The sequence below is a fragment of the Macrobrachium nipponense genome, chromosome 14 (genome assembly GCF_015104395.2).
Source record: "Macrobrachium nipponense isolate FS-2020 chromosome 14, ASM1510439v2, whole genome shotgun sequence".
NCBI lineage: Eukaryota > Metazoa > Arthropoda > Malacostraca > Decapoda > Palaemonidae > Macrobrachium > Macrobrachium nipponense.
In genome coordinates, this window is record NC_087207.1 from 83,491,783 (window position 1) to 83,506,758 (window position 14,976).

Below are 14,976 nucleotides of genomic sequence, written 5' to 3' on the forward strand. Positions count from 1 at the left end.
TATATATATATATATATATATATATATATATATATATCAATAGAGGGATCCACAGTAATATCCTTGTTTATCTAGATGTAATATATTTATGGAAATATATACAAAAGCTTAAAGCTTTCGTCCATCCTCCTGTGGACTTGATCCACAGAAGGATGGACGAAAGCTTTAAGCTTTTGTATATATTTCCATATAAATATATTATATCTAGATAAAAAAGGATATTACTGTGGATCCCTCTATTGATTTCTTAGAAGCACGATACAGTGTTTTTCTATTGCATATCATTATATATAATATATTATATAAATATAGATATGTATATATATATTTAATAAGATAAATCTAATACATATATATATATATTATATAATATATATAATAATATATATATATGTTATATATACATATATAGATATGTATATATTAATATATATAATATATTATATATAATAATATTACTTCATTCATACATTTATTTAATTACTCAAAGGAAATTAAGGCAGCAAGATCGTCTCACTACTGTTGACTGGTTTGGAGGACAGGGATACTTGGTCCGGATGGAAATACAACAGTGGAGATAAGATGAATCCCCGAGTCATGCATTGCTTTACGACATAAACATACTGGCTAAAAATGTGGTAGGGATCGGGGACTGCTAGAAAAACTTAACTCAATCACATTTGCTGGAGTTACGCTACAGAGTAATCATAGGGGTATAGGATAATGGCTTACACAAGGAGATTTTATGTTATGTCCCTGCAACAATAGCAACACTATTCACAATGACAACACTTACTAATTCAGATAGCAATATAGTAGGAAACTCTACAGCATCACAGAACCCAGGGGGAGCATGTAAATGGTACAATGACTTGGAAGTGATGCTTGGTGGGCACTAAGGACCCTAAGTTGTTTCTAGCAATGAAATTTAAAAACACAGTAGTAGACATGAATGTGATTGACTGCCTTGAGCTATTTACTTCATCCAATACCTTTTAGCCTGGATTCGTCTATCTTCAAAGGTGGGGTTGATAGAAGGAACACACCGAGGAGATGTGAGGTTGTATCAAGGAGGTAGGAGGAAGGGGTGGGTGATCAGCATTGCCTAGGTGAGACCAGCGGTGTCCAAGATGGCAAGTCGTTGTCTAAGATCGTTCCTTCACCTGTGACCCCTTTTTATAATCTCAGTCCTCGTTCCAATTCAGATCTATCCGATATATGGCAGATGTTTTATTGTAATCCCTTGACCTCGTGGCTTTGCAAATTCCTCATGGCTCATGTGCGGTTGGGACAGCTGGCTTAATTATCGAGTATTCAGGGTACCTGCGGAAGGAAATGGCCGACTGTAGTCTTTGCAGAAGGAACAGCTGTGAGTCTGTGAGATCTTTCACTAGCTTTCACGAAGGTAGTGGAAGAATCATGGAATGGCTACTGATTTTCGATTAATATGAACATTTTATGTTATTTGAACTTAGGATACTGATAAATTAGAACAATATATATATATATACATATATATATATATATATATATATATATATATATATATATCTTATATATATATATATATATATATATATATATATATAATATATATATATATATTAATATTGACTGAAAGTGGTAGTGCATTCATATATACATGTGTACATGAGCCATAGACCCCTTAAATAGAAGGACTGGTATCCTCTATGCTCGGTATCTGGAACTTGGGTCCCACCCACAATTTGTGTCAAATACATGATAGAACCTTCATTCTGGTGTCTTAAGGGGTTTTGAAGGGCGAAGAGTTCATTTGTCATACTTTTAACCTCCTACGATGTCATCTGAAGGTCATTTAAAGGTCAAATCTAGGTCATTTAAAGGTCAAATCTCATAAAAAACACAAAAATCATACAGAATATTGTGTATTCTCTCAATTAAAGCAATGGAAAACACACCTCAAGTTACCCCTGTCACTGAATTGAAATCCATATATAAACAGTTAAGCCTGGAGAAACAACAGGAACATGTCTAAGGCAAACAATATAGTTATTCTAGAAACAAAATCATTGAAAAAACATTCCATAAATATAATAACATTAGGTACATGTTTAGTTTTTAGCAGATAGTTTTTCTTTTCTTCTCAAGCAGCCAAGGTGTCTTTCTTTATCACTGTAGTCTAGCACAAATGCTTTCAAAAAAATGTTTGACAGAGTAAGGCATGCTCCTTGAATTGCAACCATTGGACTATCGATACAAGATAAAGTTTGGCTGAGATGAGCTCGGCAGCAATGCAAGTTGCACTCATCAAAAAGTTTATAGGCTGAGTGTACAAAATGCACTGTTGAGAGTAGAGGTACAGTTAGTCCACCGCCTCTGCTTAAGTTTGTGAGAAACTCTGAATTAATATGATGGTCGTCGTTATCTTCAGTTTCGACACTCAAAATATTACCTCGAAATTTGTGTTCCAGATATCCAGCTAGAAAAATAATTTTATGTTTGATACTGTCATTAGATTGAACTAGGTCTTCAGTGTCAGCAATAGTGATGTCAAAGTGATAATCATACAATGCAAATGTTTAAGGAGTTACAAGGCACATCATTAGACTGGTGCGGCGTAGACTCGTATTTCAAAAGTGCATGGAGGTTCTTGGTTGCTGCAGCTGCCTTGATATCTACAATGTCAATGTAGAAATTACCCCCATTGCGTTGTCTGGCTTGGCCAAAGAACTTTTCAAGGGCCTCATCAGCAAACACACCAGGTAGCACATAGGTGAACTTGTACTGAGTCAATAGCCACTCTGCAGCCTCAATGTTGGCTCTTGTAGACAGCACCAATGCCTCTGCAGTTTGCTTTGTGAGCTTTTGCGTCCGACCTCGACCACCTGACCATGCACAAGAGGATATAACATCACAAGTTTCATTAAGTTTCTTGAAAGTAGTGCAATTATTGGTCCATGGTTGACGACAATCATCACGCATGTTAATACCGGAATACCGATCTTTCACATTCATCATGTGGAACCAATCAGTGATCAGCTTAACAAAAATGATGGTGCCCTCGCTAATGCCAAGTTTATCCTTTAGAGTTGAAAGGGCAGCAACAGTTTTGTCATTGAAGATTTGACAAACAAAAGGCATGCTTTGTCTCTGCAAAGGCTTTGGGTACACAGCTGTGTATGTGATCTTGGTTAGACGGATGCTGTTTCTCCTGTCTTCATCGTACAGTGCTTCTATGTCCTTCCATCGTGCAACATATGTTTTTCCATCTTTTATGAAAGAAAGTTCCTTATCCTGATCGGTTATCCAGTTATTTCTTACATTTTTGAAAGAATGAACATAGTCAAAAACAAGGAAAGCATGAGAATTTATAGCATTTATGAAAGCTTTACCAGGACCACCTAATTTACCATAAACTGCAACGTTTGTGTTGCAATTATCACCTACACAAGAAATTATAGTACCACCAGCATCGCTAACCGCTACTAGAGCTTCTACCAGAATTTTCTTGAGTTGATCTGAATTAAGTTTTGCAACAGGGTAAATGCGTAGTATATATTTAGGGCCACCAAAATGGCAGACAACTTCAATTACTAAAGCATGTGTTGCGAGAACTTCGGTATCACAAGAACCATTTTGAGCGTAACCAACAACACGACCACCTGAGTACCTAAGTGTTTCTGTGAGCTTCACTTCATCAAAAAGAATGTTGACAAGACGCTGCTGAGGTTTAAGTTTTTGAAAAAGTTGCTCCAAGTTTTTATCATGTAGACTACAGGAGAGAAGTTTTTTCAACAGTTCCTCTTTAGGTAAAACAACTGAACCAGACTTTCGTAGCATTTTATATGCAGCTGGTGAAATGTTATGGAGTTCGGCACCAAGAACATAAAGATTTCTGTCAAAGCGACGGCCTTCTGGATGAGTGAGTAATAACTGTAACTGAGAATGAAGAAACTGAAAATGAGGCGAATCAGAACAACTCATATGGCTCAATTCCTGTACTGCACTTTTCAGATAGTCTGCATCTTTGAACTCATACTCTGTTATGCATGACATAATTTTATCAAACTGGGACCATTTACTGAGAAGGCTATTCTTTTGCAGACAACCAGCTTTAGAAAAATATGTCTTAGGTACCTTTCCTTTTTTCCCTTTTTCTCAACGCATTTAAGATACAAAAACCCAAATGACGATTTCACATGTTGCAAATGGAGAAATTGGATAACGGAACGGCCCTTTGCATCAGTTTTAGAAATGTAAATATCATCACTATCACAAACAATACGATAATCCTTTGAGATATGCTCCTGGATGTCATTACAAAATGAATAAAAGTCGCCGATCTTATCCACAACTTCATTTCGGAGTCTTTCGTTTTCAGCTCGGGTCTCTGCTGAAGCAGTTGTAATTCTGGGTGCTGAGGGGACCTGCTTTAAGCATGACTTTGAAACTCCAGGGAAAATGGATGGTGGATGACTTGGTCTTTTCCCTCCTTTAACTGTAATCCATTCACAGTCAAAATGATGAGCACAGGCATAGATCTGCTTCAGCTGTAGCAAACTGGAACGCTCATTTGGCATAGCATCGATCCAACGGTTTCGCTCCACTTCATCAGTTGGAAATGATACTACTTTGGTGTATGGTTCATCCCTGTAATTTCCTCGACATCCGTAGCCTTACACTTCTTAGGCATTGTGCGTTGTTAGTAGAAACCCCTGAAACAAAATTAAATAAATTATATCAATTATGGTCTAAGACAGTTTTGGCAATTAGTTTATCAATATGTTGTTAGATTACATTCCTTTTTCGACTAAAACATAAACACCTTAAATAGGCCCATTTTATGACTAACATACGGCACTAAAAGTGAATAAATGTAAAAAATGTTTACATACATTCAAATCATTGTTTACATACATTCAAATAATTGTTTACATACATACAAATCATTGTTTACATACAGTGAACATATTACGTCATAAAATAGTGGGACCCAAGTTTCGCAACCCGAGAGTGCAAGATACTAGTCCTTCTATTTAAGGGGTCTATGACATGAGCATAAAATGCTCATGTACACATGTATATATGTATTTATAAAAGCGTATTTTTACAAGTGTGCATGTTTGTGAAGGAGTATTAAGTTATACATATGCTAAGATTTCTATTAAATTATTATATCCTAATATTTAGTAAAAAAATCTAGATAATGCCTTACTCTGTTTATACCAATCCCCAGTGGCAGGAAATCCTTCCACACTAAAAATTCTCGTTCTTGTCTAGTTTCAGAATATTGTTACAGTATTCAGTATTGTATTATTTAATAAGTTCATCTTTAGAGTATTGCATTTAACCATATTTATTTTTTAAAATTCATATAGTAAGAAGAAGGCACAAATTCTTTTACAAAGAGGAGACTGTGCTGATTCTGAAAACCCTGTGATAGGGGTGTAAGAATGCTACCACCGTAAGTTCTGCGGGTCGTAAAAGGCAACTAAAAGGCCAGCTGCTGCCTTGCAGTCTTACTTTTTAGTAAAAGGCTATGCCTACTGCCAATAACTGTTGAAACTGCTGCCTTGCAGTCTTACCCTTTAGTAAAAGGCTAGGCACACTGCCAATAACAGTGAAAACTGCTGCCTTGCAGGTGGACTTTTGTAAACAAAGGCTAGGCCCACTGCCAATAACTGTGGTTGACGACGGCAAGGGCATGCAGCTGTAAAATCCCCTTTGCTGAACAATAAACCATGCCTTATATTTTAAGGAATATGAGTGTGGCTAGGGCGTCCCCTGTATGAGACGCACATCAGAATCCCCCTACTGGCGTGATAAATGGGCGAGTGGATGATAAGAGCAGGTACGTGAAACATAGGTACTCTAACAGGAAAACTGAGGGAGATAGTAGATGTGATGGAGAGGAGGAGGATAGATTTCTCGTGTGTGAAGGAGACTAAGTGGAAAGGGAGTGGAACTAGAAGATAGGAAATGGGTATAAGCTATATTACAGCAGGTCATAAGAGGGAAGAAACGGAGTTGGAATTATAGTAAGTAAAAACGGGAAGGAAAAGTGGTAGAAGTAGAGAGTAAATGATAGGCTTTTAAAGATTCCAGAGATGGGTATGAGGAGGTACACGGAGGCCATGGATTTGGAATTAGAAATGAAGATGGGGATTATTCATTGGAGATAGCTCAGAGTTTTGAATTGGCCTGTATGAACACATGGTTTCAGAAGTTAGATACTTGATAAGTTATGAAAGTGGAGGAGTACAAAGCTAAATACAATACATCCTAGCTAGAGGAGCCGACAAAAGCAATATGACAAACTGCAAAGTAATCTTGGGAGAAGCGTGTGGTAAACAGCATAGGTTGGTGGTGGTGGATTTTGAAATGAGAGGTATGAACCCAAGAAGGGAAAGAGAAGATCTTAAAATTAAGATTTGGAACCTTAAAGGAGAAAAGGGAGAGCAATATAGGAGGACTGTGAGAGAGAGATGTCGAGAAAAGACTAGTGGATATAGAGGGTTGAAAGGAGAAAAGTGGTGGTGGAATGGAGAGGTGCAGGAATCAATTAAAAGATACCCAAAAGCATTTAAGGACTGGAAAGTGAGGCATACACAGGGGGCTGAGGTAAGGTACAGAGAAGAGGAAAGAGAGGCAGGAGGAGGGTAGGTATAGCTATTGGAAAGGCAGCAGATCAGTTGAATGAATGACTAGGGACAAGAGGAGAAAACGATATATATATATAAGATTTCAAACTAGAGGAAAAGACAGAGATATGATGGGGGTAATTGGGTGTCATCAAGGATAGTGATGGAAATATATTATATAGGGATGAAGACATTAAGGAGATGTGGCGAGAGTATTTTGAACAACTGTTAAATACTGAAAATGAGAGAGAGATGGGGGAAGCACAGAGGGTGAAGGGACCAGTGATGGAAATATAGGATACAGAAGTGGAGAGAGCATTAAGGAAAATAAAGAGGGGTAAATCACCAGGTCCATCGGAGTTCCAAATTGAAATGATCAAATTACTAGGTACAGAGTAATGGATGCTGGATTTATTAAAAGCTACATGTGAAACGGAAGAAATATCAAGGGACTGGGAGGAGAGTCTAATGGTATATATATACAAGCAGAAGGGAGATGGCATGGATTGTGGCAACTTCAGGGGAATTAAACTAACAGAGCATGGATTGAAAGTTTTAGAGATAATATTGGAAGAGAGATTAAGAGAGATTGTAAAGATCGGGAAACAGCAGAATGGATTCATGAGAGGAAGAGGGATGGTGGATGCCATCTTCATAGTAAGGCAGCTACAGGAAAAGAGGCTAGAAGGAAACCAGTAGCTCTATTGTGCATTTATAGACCTAGAGAAAGCATACGATAGAATTCCGAGAGAAGTGATGTTTTGGATTTAAGGAACAGGAAAGTCCCAGAAAAGTTGGTTAGGCTGGTCGAGATGATATATAAAAGAATGAGCACATACATGATAACAGCACTTGGGGAAACAGAAAACTTTGAAGTTAGTGTTGGATTACACCAGGGGTCAGCATTAAGCCCATTATTTTTGTTTGTGCTGGTCATGGATGTGTTGAGTGACGAGATCAGGAATGAAGAGCTGTGGGAGTTGTTGTACCCTGATGATCTGGTGATTACTGCTGAAATGAGGAGGACATATTAAGAAGGGTTGGAGTGTGGCAGGAGTCTTTAGAGAGGTGAATGTGAATAAAACAGAGGTTTTGCTGAGTAGTAGGAAGGATAGAGACACAATAGTAATATAAGAAAGAAGTGGCTCAATTATAAAACAGGTAGTAAATACTTAGGATCTACTGTAAGCCAAGAGAGAGGATGTGAGGCTGAAGTTGATAGTATGATAAAAGCTACATGGAGAATGTGGAGAGAGGTAGCTGGAGTGGTATATGATAAAAAAATGCCAGTCAAGGTAAAAGTAATGATATATAACACAGTAATAAGACCAGTGTTAACGTATGGAGCAGAAACATGGGCTCTAAGAAGAAAAGAGGAAGAAAAGCTTGAAAGAACAGAGATGACAATGCTGTGGTAGAAAATAATAAAATAAGAAGGATGGCGGGCTTAGTAAAGATTACAGAGGTGATAAGAGAGTCACGATTGAGATGGTATAGGCATGTGTTGACGATGGATGACAGGGAAAGTGTGAAGAGGGCTTGGGAGGAATCTGTTAGAGTAAGAAGTTCGAGAGGGAGAGGGAGGCAGAGAATAAAGTGAGATAAAGTGAAGGAAGATATGGAGAGAAGAGTTTTGGTGGAGGATGGTGCCTTTGAAAGAAGACAGAGGAGAAGGCGCATCAGGCAACCAACCCTTTAATGTAGGGGTAACAGTGGGAAAGAAGAAGAAGAGACGGTGCTGATTCTGACCTCTTCACTCACTGAGTTTAAAAATACCACTAGGCTTATATTTGAAGTCCTGCGAGAATATGGTTCAGTAAGCAACAAGATTAGATGTGTTTGTTAATATCTAAATAGATAAGGACTCTCTTAACCTACTATAAGCAAAGGCCAGACAGCTTTGCAGCTAAGTCCCGCCAACTGATTACGTCACGACCATTCCTTGAAGCTGATTGTTTGGAAATAGCTTCGAAAAGTTGGTTAATATGTGGTTCTCTTCATCTTCATTTATTTTATAATGGCTGTTTTACTAAAACCAAATACTTTGTGCCGATTATCAAAAGGGAACGTTATATTATCCCTTGAAATAAAATCATAATGCACATCTCCCTAAAAGAAAAAAAAAAAAAGAGGAAAATATATATAGAGCCAGAAGTGTTTCGCATTTTTGCAATTTCGTGTTTCGTAAATGAGGTTCACCTGAATATGGAGGTGACACTGGGAAAGTCTGCTTCGAATCGGTGCACTTGAATCACTGAATAATGGTAATTACCTTCTGACATTGTGAAGCGTGTTCACCATTCTAAATTTTAAAACTCAAAGACTTTCTCAGCGATGCAAACTGTTATTTCATTCTGATTTCAGGAAATTTTACTACATTTTAATAGTCTTAAAATCGATTTCATTCGGAGTGACGAGCAGTAACTGCAATCTACAACACCAGAATAAAACTTTGTTTAAGAAAAGGTTACAATATGATAGGCTGTACAAGTCATACTGGATATACGACGTTTGAATTATAGGTTTATCTTATATTCGGTCGTTTTACTGTGGTTCTTGTGGTTATTCTGGTTTTTGTTGCTGCTTTAATGGTGCTGTAGTTTTTTCGAAATATTTTCGTATTTTATCATAACATTGCAGAATAAACATAGACCTATTCATAGAATACTAGCATAAAGAATTATCCGCCTACTCAAGTTAACTGAAATTTAGTCATTTGTTTTAATTAAAAATAATCGAGATTTGTATGAATATAGTCTGCGTTAGAATATTCTCTTAACAACACACACACACACACACACGCACACACACACACACACACACAGACTGACTGTACAAAAATACCAAGTGATTCATGGGCTATTCGTAGACTTGTTTGGACCATCTCATGGATAACTTTCAGCTATCATATATTTTTCTAATTTCTTAAGTATCTTATGATGCCTTCCCACCATAGCCTCCATTTTCATAGAAATGCTACAGCAGTAAATTCACAATTCACAGTAATATTATTTGCTATCCCTTCAATAAATATATTTTCAATATAGTTCATTGAAAGCAGTTTAATATTTGTGTGTAAGTCCGAGACAGTCCTAAGATTATTTTGTGTTTGCCTCGGCTATGTGCCAACAAGCTTTACTTTTATTCCCTGTGGTATAAGTGGCGTTCCAGTTACTTTAGCTATCCAGGCATGTATGTGTATATTCCACTTTAAGCATATACATTATATATCGTGAAAGTTGAAACTACTATATTAATTAAAAGGTACTCTATTTCCAACAGATAGGGGTAGAAAACTCTTTGCAATAAAAAGTTTATGTGTATGCCCAAAACCCGCCATTGTGTAAAAATATAAGAATTTGAAGTGTAGGCCTTTGTCCTGGCATTGTAGGCCTACACCCTGTCATTGCCTCAAAATATAAGAAATTGACGGGTAGGCCTATGCCCTGTCATTACCTCAAAATCTAAGAATTTGACGTGTAGGCCTATGCCCTATCATTGCCTCAAAATATAAGAAATGGACGAGTAGGCCTATGCCCTGTCATTGCTTCTAACTATACGAAAATGACGAGTAGGCTTATGCCCTGTCATTGCCTCAAAATATAAGAAATGGACGAGTAGGTCTATCCTGTCATTGCCGCAAATATAAGAAATCGAAGAGTAGGCCTATCCTGTCATTGCCACAAAATATAAGAAATCGACGAGTAGGCCTATCCTCTCATTGCCGCAAAATATAAGAAATTGACGTGTATGGTTAACCTCTCAATGATATTAAAATTTTGCATGCAGGGTATGATGAATTAATACACTATCATCGGAACTGGCTCTGTAAGTCTATGCTTCATTTCAATTAATGTGGTGTATGTCGGATCGCTTATGTATGATATATATATATATATATATATATTATATTTATATTTATATATAATATTTTTCTATATATATATATATCTATATATATATATATATTATATAGTTTTTTATATATATATATATATTAAAAGGAGCCCATAAAAACACAAAAATATAGGAAAGAAAAGTACTATATTTCAGAGACTGCTGTCTCCCTCTTCAGATATTATTCTTACACTGTCACCTATTTAACTTCTAATATTCATTTTTGCTGCACCAGGACCCCAGACTTCTTTCCCATCGTTATCCCTACATTAAGGGGTCGGTTGCCTGATGCGCCTTCTCCACTGTCTTCTGTCAAAGGCATCATCCTCCACCAAACCTCATCTCTCCATTTCTTCCTTCACTTTATCTCACTTTATTCTCTGCCTCCCTCTCCCTCTCGATCTTCTTCCTCTATCAGGTTCCTCCCAAGTTATCTTCACTCTCTCCTCGTCATCCATCCTCAACAGATGCCCATACCATCTCAATCGTGACTCTCTTAACACCTCTGTAATTTTGACTAAGCCTGCCCTTTTTCTTATTTCATCATTTTCCAATCTCCCAAACAGCAATATGCCCATAATCCATGTAAGCATTCTCATCTCTGTTCTCTCGAAATCTCAAGCTTATTGGATCCCAGTGGCCTGCCTCATTCACCCCTTATCTTCTGAGTTTTGTTGTAAATACATGAAATTTAGTTATCCTTATGGTTTACTTCCAAAATCGCTCTGAAGTAAGGCCTTCAGTAAGGCTTTCAACTTTATTCCTTATCCTTTTGTTTCATGGTTGTAGATGAAGAGTCAGATCAGTTATAGTATGGCGTTTAAGAAGAAAACATAAAAATATAAACAAAAAAAATTGATAGCGACCTATAGAAGGGTTTATTTCACTCAGAAAAGAGGACTGAAAGAAACGTGTGGCTTAAAGAAAGCACATTGTAATAGAGAGTGATGTAAAGGGAACTGCCCCAATGAAACGTCATTAATACATTTTTTAATGACTTTGCATGCAATGAAGAACGGAATCTGGTAGTTAAAAATTATTAATGCGTCTTATTGTGATTTGATTCAACTACGTAGAAAGACATGAATAGCTATAACAAAATAATATAAGTTAATTTCACATGACGTCATCAGTTATATTCAGTTATGTAGAATTATTGCTAATATAAGTAATCTTTCAAAAGAAAATTATTATGAGGAATATTAAAATCAACCAGTACCCAGATGCACTTTAATTAGAATCCAAAATCTACTTCATATTTAGGTGAGGTTACTTGTAGCAATGAAAAGGAAAAATTTATTCTATAAATATCGAAGCCGGCATTGCAATGCCCTAGAGGAGGTGAATGGTCCTTAACAGGAGGTAACCAATCTGTTACCACATTCGAAGCTTGTCAAAGGAGTCGTTTTCCTAAGCCGACAGCTTAAGATTCACCAAGATATTCCGTTCTGCTACTGCTGAAAGAATTCTCGATCGAGATGTGCAGCGGTTCCAAGGGGGTTTGGGGAGGGAGGTCATGACACTCCGAAACGAAACTAGTCCTTAGCTTGCGTTCACCATTACGGCTGTGAATTTGTACTCGGGCTAATGCTGGGTTTAATAAGAGGATCGTCTAGCGAAACATGGGGTGATGAGACCGTACGACCAGAATTTCGTTCCAGGAGCATATAAGGCCAGGAGTATACGGGCCACCCTGTGGTGCCACAGATTGGCTCGTGAGTACTCCTGGCCTAAAGACCAAAAAAAATCCGAAGTTCAGTTCGTCTATGTATAACACGAGATTTTCTCTACGTCCAGCAAACTTATACTTCTCCATTCTATTAGTTGTTTCCGTTATCGAAAACACAAGTATATCTTCCATGCCATGTCATAGAAAACGAATCTTTTATTTATCTTTCACAGAAAACCAAGAAGCATTACGCTACAGACACTAACTATGATAAACATATTCTCGGTAGCATTATCTTGTTGACATCGACTTAGTACCAGACAAAACGCTGTAACGATTAATTTATGCATAGATATTACTCGGTTTGGCAGTATAAACCTTATTCTATTAGACAGCTATATACTGAAATAGCTAGTATAGTTATAAGGACATCACTTAGCCTATTATTTTAGATATTCTAGCAGTTTGCCTCCAGATTGACATCAAGACGTATTTTTTTTTTGGGGGGGGGGGGGGGGGGGGAGAGAAAGGGCTGCAAAATTAGTATCACAAACATGAAACTTCAAATTTTGCAACAAGCACTGGCTACTTGCTATAAAATCTGCCTCCAAAATTCTAAATATTTCAGAATATATATAGGCTGTTATGACAACCAAACTGATGTAGAAATACTCTACAGTAGTAACTCCCTGGTTGCTTTTTCCAGATTATTCCTTTTCAGCTGGACTTTTCAAAACAAAGTATAAATTTTTGACTGATAATTTCATCATTATGTTCCGTTCCTTGAAATACCTTTGCAGGAATTATTTTTCTTCTGTAAATATTGAAAGATAATAATTTGATATAAATGGTAAAGTATAAAAGGAATGTTGCTCAAAATTACGTTAACACCAGCGCACATTTCAAGAAAATTTCACCGGGCAAACAGATGGATGTTATGATTTGTTATTTAGGGAATGCTAAAGTACCTACTACTGCCGAGCGCCGTAGGCAGTAGCCAGGGTGAGGGGTGAGCGCTCCCCCAGCGCGGTACAGCCAGCATCAAATTTAGACATATCTAAAAAGGTTCATAATATCACGGCTTTCCTTTTTCCTCGCAAAAATTGTAAAACTATACAATATAGAAAATATCGGTTTGTGCATCAAAACAATACTATAATATATACAGTACTTACATAAATAATTTATCATATACTTTCTTTAATGGGATTTTCCTTAACATCACTAAAATTGTAAAACTACAATGATAAAATATAAAAAAAATATTCAATTGATTGCGCATCAAAAGAATGAAAAGAGATACAGTTCATGACGAGCTGAATTTAAATGATCATGGACTAAATACCATAAGAAATGATAATGAAATGAATATGATCATCTACGTTGAACTCTCCTGAGCAAAAAGCTTCCTTATAAAATGCCCTTCATGATTTGATTCTTTGTTTGTATCTGTGCTCTTTTTTCTTTTGCAACTTTGCCAGAGCAGATCTAGGATCGAAATGTGTAGACCCCCTCCCCTCCCCCCACTATTAAGAAATGAAACAGACCGTTCAGGCCTAATAACTACTGTGAGGAGTTAAGGACAAATACGCTTGAAGAAACTTGGAAAAAGACTGCTCCAGGCTGGGAGATCTTCAACATGTCCAAATTCAGGATATATTTTAAGCCAGCCTTGTGCTTTCACGAGCTCTTGCTTCTCAGCAGCCCTTAAAAAACCAGATTCGGGCATTTTGAGCCGAGTACAGAATCACTTGTTTACATTATGGTTAACGTGAAATTTGTATATGAAAACGAGCAAGTTAAAGAACCATATATTTTGAACTTTCAAAAGTGTGTGTTGGGCATGATATGTTGATATTGATTTATTATCTAATTTGATAAAATGTTATATAATAATGAAATTATAAACATACTCATTAGTATTTAAGTAAGTGATATATACATATATATATATATATATATATATATATATATATATATATATATATATATATATATATATATATATATATATATATATATATATATCAGCATTAATGAAGACTCCTTTGAATGTAAACGGACATCAAACTCTACTTCAGGGGTAACACTGCATTTCTTAATAATTCCTGTCAATTTTGGAGATTTGTCTGGTCATCCAGTAGTGAAAAATTCTTCTTACTGGAAGACAATTTTTCTGTGGTTGCCCAGTTATAATGTTGAATTATGCGTTAGACACTTATTGACTGATAACTTAGCGTATTTTTAACATAAATTTTGCTGATTCATTTAAATTTCTCTTTAGAATCACATTTTTTGCTGCAATCTCGTATTTCAGTTACATACTTACATTACATTTTTTGCTCATAAAGTAAAATCTTAGCTACATTTCAGATTGGTGCCATTTTCATAAACAGTAGCTGACATGATATGTTTGACTGCATGATTTATTTGCAAAGTATGGAGTATTTATTTATATTCTCATATGTCTTTCTGAACAAGAGAATAACAGGAATATCACAAGTAAATTAAACAAATGCCAATTAGCTATATTTCATTTTAAATTAAAAATCATCCTCCGGTCTCTATTACAACAAAGGCTGTTGATTACACCAAGAAACAAGCACACCCTAGAAAAGCAGAAAAATGACCGAAATGGCTTAAATAACTCGTCTTTTGACCCTATGACACCATTCATCGCAAGTGATTGAGTCAGGTAAATAATCAGAGACGTTCAAAGATACTGTCCTACCACGTTCCTCCTCCCCAAGCAGGACAGGAGGCTGGATTAACGTCAGACTCCACCGT